This window comes from Stigmatopora argus, chromosome 22 (genome assembly GCF_051989625.1).
Source record: "Stigmatopora argus isolate UIUO_Sarg chromosome 22, RoL_Sarg_1.0, whole genome shotgun sequence".
Lineage (NCBI taxonomy): Eukaryota > Metazoa > Chordata > Actinopteri > Syngnathiformes > Syngnathidae > Stigmatopora > Stigmatopora argus.
Window position 1 is genome coordinate 11,594,231 of NC_135408.1, and position 6,553 is coordinate 11,600,783.

The 6,553-nt window shown below is 40.2% G+C and overlaps 1 protein-coding gene across 1 annotated transcript in view; it reads right to left on the reverse strand.

Moving 5' to 3' along the window:
* Nucleotides 1-3,901, reverse strand: part of msi2b (musashi RNA-binding protein 2b) — a 196,419-nt gene extending 192,518 nt beyond the window's left edge. Inside the window, exon 1 of the mRNA XM_077591822.1 lies at nt 3,795-3,901. The gene's annotated coding sequence lies outside the window, so the exon portion shown is untranslated. The remainder of the gene's footprint in view (nt 1-3,794) is intronic.
* Nucleotides 3,902-6,553: the final 2,652 nt, after the last annotated feature.

Genomic DNA, 6,553 nt, shown 5'->3' on the forward strand with positions numbered 1-6,553 from the left:
CTATTTTCCTGCTCTTATCTTTGAATATGCAAGCGTGTGTGTAGGCCCGTATAGAATATTCATTCATTCATTTTCCTTTCCGCATATTCTCACAAGGGTCATGGGGGTGCCGTAACCTATTCCAGGCCTGTGACATCCACCTGAATTTGAATTTTAATATTATTTGTCCTGAAATGTACCTGCCAAATTGTCAAAAGCTTCAAAATAACACTGGAATGGATTGGATGAAATGTGCACCTAATATTGAATAAAATTAACCAAAGACCCTTGGGAAAAAAGTCATAGCAGTTATATCGTCATGGCGATTTAGTCTATCTAAAATCACAGCGCACGGTTGCACGGACTTGCATTTTTTGAGTTTGAGAATAAAATGTAAATTTGAATGTGCAAATCGTATCTGGAGGGAATTTCATACCCAGTTTTCTTCTTTATTTTTTAAAGAGGGGCGGCCCGGCGGCTGAGTGGTTAGCGCGTGGGCCTCACAGCGGGGGACCTGGGTTCAAATCCAGGTCGGTCCACCTGTGTGGAGTTTGCATGGTTTTTCCCGGGCCTGCGTGGGTTTTCTCCCGGTACTACGGTTTCCTCCCACATTCCAAAGACATACATGGTAGGCTGATTGGACACTCTAAATTCCCCTTAGCTACGATTGGTTGTCCATTTGTCTCCTTGTGTCCTGCGATTGGCTGGCCACCAATTCAGGGTGTCCCCCACCTCTGGCCCGAAGTCAGCTGGGATCAGCTCCAGCACCCCCCACTACCCAGGTTAGGATAAACCGGTTCAGAAAATGAGATGAGTACTGTTCTTACTCCTTGATGAGAACGCAAACAACTACAAAAGATTTTTCTCGTAGCTAGTAATAGAAAGTTTAAAGTTTTAGTATGTGTTGTCGTGTGATCTCTTTGTAACCTATTTTGTTATTTTCCCCGCTAAATGAGCACCTCAACGCATTCTTCTTTAATACTGCAAACTATGACCTTAACACCGACCTTGCCTCGTCTGCCGCACGGAGACAAGAAGCCAGATCCGGCTCATCCGATGCCCCTCGCAACCACGCCAAAGGATTGAATTTTCCCCGTCTCATCGGTCTGTGGGCCGGAATACGTCGTGTTATTTGTCAATTCCTACACATTTCCCTTTTAGTTGATCAGCGCCCAGACGGCAAAAAAACAACATTGCTCTTGGCTGAGAGAGATGGCAATCCTCTTGGCATATAGACGCAAGCTGTCAATACAGATTAGCTTTTATCAGATAAACTTTATGTGCAACATTGCGGCGTCCTTTGGTCGGGAGAACGGCCCCATTTGGGGCCACAATTGAAATAAGGAGCAAAGCCGGCTCAAAAATGCTCGCCATTGTGGGTCGCGTTAGGTGACGACGGACAGGCTTACATTTTTTCGGAGCAACGGACCGGTTAGAGGTCAAAATATAAAGCCAAAAAAAAATAATCTATGGATGTATAATTAAAATGCTGTTACAGTGTAAGGTTTGCCATTGATTATATGTTGTTCAATAGGTGGCTTTTGAAGCATGGCTTTCCAAAATGATATAAAAAATAAATAAATAAAGGGCAACATGAAAGGTGTAGATCAGGGGTGTCAGACTCGGGTTGGTTCGCCGGCCGCTTTAACGTCAACTTGATTTCACGTGGGCCGGACCATTTTAGATATAATATTAAGATTTTTTTAATATAAATGGATTAAAAGAACTGGATTAAAATCCCGGAATATTCGGTTTAATATAGATCTAAAACAATGTTTATTTTAGCTTTTTTTAAATATATTTTTTGATTTTGCAAAATGATTTTTGAACAAAAAACAGAAAAATTGATTAAAAAAATGACAATTATTGATTTAAAAGGGGAAAATCAGGAAATTTAATATACATCTATACTCTTCATTTTAATTTGATCCTAAAACAGAAAGTCAGCACTCATGATTTACTTCCCCGGGCCACACAAAATGATGCAGTGGGCCAGATTTGGCCCCCGGGCCGCCACTTTGACACGTGGTGTAGATGGTTGAAAAGCTGGACAAGGGTAATAATAATTATTATTTAAATAATACATTGAGCTATGTTTCATTTGTTCTGAAAACACTTATCCCCAAATCAGCTTCTTCCATTCAAACAAATGGAAAGGCCATAATTTCATTGGGTGACAATGATTGGACATCTGTCACTTTCCAACAGGTAAGCAAATATATGAAAATAAGAGTTCTTTGTGTTTAAAAAAATAAACATTTGAAACAATAAAAAGAGTCACATACATAGTTACAACTTAAATAAAATACAGAAAAATCAGAAAAATTCAGGAGGCCTTGGTTTGACCCGTCATTTATCCACATTAGTGGTATTTATCTTGAATATGATTTTTTTTTGCATGCGGCAATGTGATGTGCATCATAAATGCATAGCGTGAAATCAAAACAAAAAGGTTTTGCGCTGCTTTACAAAGTCGTTAAGCGTAACAATCATGGTTAGTGTTGTGAAAGGAAAGCGGCCGTCCTCTCCACTGCCAGTAAACAAGCCCAGACAGAGAGATGAAGAGGCCGGGGCAGCAGTAAATGATGCCAGCTTCCTTCCTATACCTTGTCAGTTATCAGAGGAAAGAAATCTGACACAACTCCATGTTGTCTGGAGAAAATAAAAATAATTGGCCGGCATGAGGCAGAGGCAGAAGCTCTACCTTCTTTGCTGCATTACTTTGAAGAGGCTGTCATGAAGTTGGGAGCCTTAAACCAGCTCGCCGGGCGATTTGAAGACAAATTAGAAAGCACTTGCAAATCTCATGTAGAAACGTAGACGTCTGTTTCTTAGCCGTGAAGTTGCGGAAAAAGGATCAAGCGGAGAAGGATGCTTTATTCTTAAACTTGTAGTCCCCAGCTAAATCGTGTTTTTGTCTCTGATGGATGACTTTCGGCACAGAAATATGGGGGAATATTACAATCTGACATGGTAAAGGAAATTGCTGGGAAATAAAAGCGTGCTCCTAGTTTGTCTTTTCTTGCATTTCAGGGTTGCTTTACAGTCGCCAGGCAATAGTGGGGATTAGATGAGATGTTTATCAGTGTGGCTAGAACATTAGTTTTTGGTTGCCATATTTTTTTTCCGTTTGTTTTACTCGATTATTCTCAGAAAGCTCCATAAATTGCCGTTGCGTCTGCACTTGGGCTTGGTGTTATTTTCTAAGTTTATTTCAAATAGTAGGAAAAAACAACGCAATAACTTACAAATATGGAAAATTAACAAAGGAGAAATGCTATTTTCTGCTGTGCTGCATACGCGGAGTTGTTTTCCTTTAAGCAAACTACATTAAATGTTAGCGTTATTCCTCTATGAATATCTTTCAAATCCATACTTGTAGTAGGTAGTAGTCAACTGTGATTAAGTGTGAAGAAAGGCCTGACTGGCATAAATGTTTCTACTCATGGGAGATGCTTAATAATTCATCATGCCGTGTTGGAATAACAACAGCACGTCTAATTGGATAACAACACAAAGGGAGAAAAACACAGAATTGGATCCGTGCATAAGTTTATTTGGGGTATATAAACTACTACGACAAGTGATGTGTTAGATGAAATTGTGTGCAACACATTTTTACTGTGTTCATGATTGCTTGCTTTCATAAAATGGAGCAAAAAGTGGCTGTTAAATCCATCCATTAGCCGTCATCGTACATGTTGTGAGCGCAAACAATCAATCGATAAGGGAAGTTGTTGCAGTAAAAGGAAACAATTAAGCTCCAATGAATACCTGAACATTGGCTTAATAATACTACAAGTAGAATGACTAACCTGCTTGAATGGAAAGTGCAGTTCCAGTTCAGAGTCATGCTTGAAGATGTAGTGCCACTGTGTGGTTCAATCTGGTCGTTGCGATGAAACGTTGGACTTGTGATTTTTGGCCTTCAAAAAACAGTGATTTAGGTTAAATGTTATTAAGGCATTATTTTCCTTTTTTTTTTTTTCATATTTTCCTCCAGTCAGCCAATTTATAGTGCTCTGATTACCTTTTGATGTGTTCTGGTTCATGAAGGATTTTTCCTCCTGACCCAGAAACAATAAGTAATCACTTTATGCCAAGCATAAACATTTAGCTTTGTTTTTTGTATGGTGAGAGTGATTTGATATGAAGGCCCAAACAAGTTGACCTAAATTTTTAGTTTCCTTCCCTGCTTATTGCCTGATCACAACTGACATGTTCTTAAACAACTAAAACTAGAATTGCAAGTCTAGGACCAGTTTGATCCCCTCGGCTGGTCTTTTGAATACGGTCAGTGACAGGGAAGTTGTCAAAAAGATTATTTTGTCAAACAGCTTCAAAAGGCAGTTAGCGTGAAGATAGAAGAAGGATAAAACGGCAAGCCGGTCCAGCAACCCAGGCGACGCCCGTCACGAGACAATCGTGGCAAACGTAGAGGCCCGAAGTCTTCGAGCTCACAGGTTAAGGTCACGGCACCTTCTTGACCAGAGGGGCCCTCTTCACCTTGTTGTCCCAGACAACTAGAACCCTCGGGTAGCACTGGTGGGCCGTGTCATTGTTGCTGGAGGCAGTGCAAGTCGGCCTGGGGCGGCTCTCGTGAGAGCAGCCCACGGGGTTGGCGCCCGGGACTCGGAACACCGGCGACAACGGCGGCGGGAGCTCCGCGGGGGCCTCATTAGGGGACACCTTCTGCGGTGCGCGTCCGTTTTGGAGAAAGGGAATCAGTATTTTACACTTGATCTTCACCCCACGGAAGTAAGACTCATACCTCCAATGTGGACTCACAAGATATACTAGTCTACGTTTAATCCTTTGTGGCAAACAGCAGGACGCTTCCACTGCACTTCACAGCTGTCAAGCCTTTTTTTTCCCTTCCTCCCACGCTCACTTTGTTGGCACAGCGTCCATCTTCTCGGCATTGTTTGCCGGTAAATACCATCAGGTTGCGTGCGTGTCCATTTAATGCCAAGGAAAATTCTCCCGTCATGTTAAATGTTGCTGAAATGTTGCAAAGTTCAATATTTCTTTTTGCACACCTCATTTGTAGTCTAGTTTTAATTAGGATACAAATGGAAAGAGACAGACTTGAGTCCCTGGACGAGCATAGTAGACTTGGGGAAAAACTGAATGGTGAGAAGCCAAGAATCAAACTGACTCTAAGCCATTTTTTAAATCTCATTATCATTCATTTTAAGCATTAAAATTCGAAAAATACAATGATTTCTTGATATTGTATCTGTACTAAAGAGCTGAAATGTTTGTAAATGACAATGGATGGTTAAATATTAACACTAATGACTTCACTGGACAGGATTTGGAGTGTACAATATATATAATGTGTGTGTGGTAATGTTATAATTGCCTTCAAGACATTAAAAAAGCATTTTTTTAAACACAAAGTTTACTTACTTCTTTTTCTTTCCTCTTTCCTTGTGTGTATGTTGATGTGCAATGAGGTTTTGGCTGAATCAAGCAGCACCTGCCTGCAATCAACTGATTAGACTTGCAAGTAGTCAAGTTTACCCACAGACATCAAAATACTGCCTTGAATGTAAAATAAACTTCCTTTTTTGGGGTTAAATACACTCTAAGGAAAGGGTTCACTTCCTTTGGATTGATGGAATAATTGCAAAATAAGAAACTTAAAAAAAGAGAGGACTTAGTTAAAGTCAAACAAATCAATAGCTTGCAAACAAAGGAAATCTATGTAAAGGGATTGTGTTTGTGATTGTTGACCTGTTTTAAAAGTTAAGGTTATGTATGCACAATGGGAGTGAATTTGTAGTTATAAAAGAGGTGGTGGGCATAAAAAGAACTACTTTAAAAAAAAAAATGAATCAGCACTTGTATTAATTAGTACATTGTAAAAGTGTGTGTGCATATTTAATGATTATTTGAACACAATATGAATGTGTACTCCAACCCAAGTGGTGCTTGAGTGTGTTCGTATTTGGGCCACTTGTTTACTTTGATAAACGCAAGGGCAAGTAGAGCTCACAAAAAAAGCTCAAGAACACATTTGTCATTTGACGCTCCAGTGGACAAAGAGGACATTTTGTGTCTGCGCTAAGCTCCCCTGCAAAGTCATGTGATCCAGTAAGACCTTTTCCAGTACACAATGGATCAGCATGCGTCTGCAAAAAAGAAAAAAAAATCCGAGCCTGTCTTCTTATCAGTTTCTCTCTCATTTGACTGACACGTAGTATCTCGACTGGCCATTGATTGTCAAGACGGCAAGGTGAAACACAAGGTGTTTTTGTTTTTTGCTGCTCTTGAGGCTTTAAAGTTCTTTCTCAAATCAGACCAGGACCGACCGGCAAGTAGATTAGGACGCCCTGATAAACGTGCCTTACTGAAATGTCCGATCGATAGTTGGATGACCCACTTGCAACCTGAAGAGGGCAAATGGCCATTTTTTGTGTGTGTGTGTGTGACAATAGCAAATCCATTTGGATCATTTCCTCTGCGGTAAAAAGTTATGCTGTGATGATTAACTCATTTCATTTCAATTTCTCTTTTTGACATTGATGAGATGAATTTTTTTTTCCCCCAAAAAGGTTTGTAAATGAAA